This window comes from Hypanus sabinus, unplaced genomic scaffold, assembly GCF_030144855.1.
Source record: "Hypanus sabinus isolate sHypSab1 unplaced genomic scaffold, sHypSab1.hap1 scaffold_306, whole genome shotgun sequence".
Lineage (NCBI taxonomy): Eukaryota > Metazoa > Chordata > Chondrichthyes > Myliobatiformes > Dasyatidae > Hypanus > Hypanus sabinus.
Window position 1 is genome coordinate 289085 of NW_026781218.1, and position 1132 is coordinate 290216.

The window sequence follows — 1132 nt, forward strand, 5'->3', positions numbered from 1 at the left end:
ATGAAGTACTGGATAGCCGCTGTCTTGCCTTCCTCATAACTGCATCGATATGTCGGGACCAGGTTAAGTCCTCAGAGATCTTAACACCAAGGAACCTGAAAAACTGCTCCCTCTCTCCACTTCGGATCCCTCTGTGAGGATTGGTATCTCTCTCCTTCCTGAAGTACACAATGAGCTCTTTCGTCTTACTGACATTCATTGCAAGGTTGTCGCTGCGACACCACTCAACTAGTTGACATATCTCGCCCCCGTTCGCTGTCTCGACTCCATCTGAGATTCGACCAACAATGTTTGCATTATCAGCAAATTTATAGGTGGTATTTGATGTGCACATTTGCTGACTCAATATGCACATGGATGTAAGGAAGGTTGAGGGATATGGACAGGGTCGGAAGGAGGGATTAGAGTTTGAGTGCCTTTGATCTGCTTTTTAGCTAGTATGGCAATACATTGTGTGCCGAATGGCCTTTTCACGTGCTGTATGTTTTTAGGCTCTATATCTGTAATTTTTTCCTAAATTTTCTTTCCTTATGTGCCTTTGCAGCACTGGGCTCTGGTGGCGCAATCGGTTAGCGCGCGGTACTTATACGTCAGTACGCGGCGGAGAAATGCCGAAGCTGTGAGTTCGAATCTCACCTAGAGCACTCGTGATTTTTAATGCTTGCAGTGCCCGAGTGACTAAGCGTCTCTGAAGCTGAGCATTCCACTAAAATGTTACATTTGATTATGTGCTTCTGAGATTGTTATTTGTATTTAACTGCGAATCGATGCACCTTTGAGTGTGATCTGAGCAAGAGAGTGTAAGTTTACAAACGTTGCAAGAGATCCTCCCTCATTCACTAAAAGGCATGTGCTCGCAGGGCTACAAACAATCTCCCTGTTTGGTTCTTTAGTTCAACACGCGCAGCCTCACTTCCCGTTGTTGAAAGTGTCTGAGCAGATGGTTCCTTTGCTGAATTAAGGCAGAATTGTCCCCCACATTCCTGTCTTCTTAGTTCAATTAACCAAATGCTGAAGCAAAGATCTCTACCTTTCCTAAAACTATGCGTCAGAAACCCTCTAATTACACCTCATCTTGGTTCGTTGTGTTGTCAATTAAACTCAATATTTACTTGCACCGGCGAATTGTTTC

At 44.3% G+C, this 1132-nt stretch overlaps 1 non-coding gene across 1 annotated transcript; it reads left to right on the plus strand.

The window, feature by feature from the left end:
- Positions 1-550: 550 nt before the first annotated feature.
- trnai-uau (transfer RNA isoleucine (anticodon UAU)) lies at positions 551-644 on the plus strand. The gene is made up of 2 exons: positions 551-588; positions 609-644. It is a non-coding gene; the product is annotated as a tRNA-Ile (tRNA).
- The last annotated feature ends 488 nt before the right edge of the window (positions 645-1132 follow it).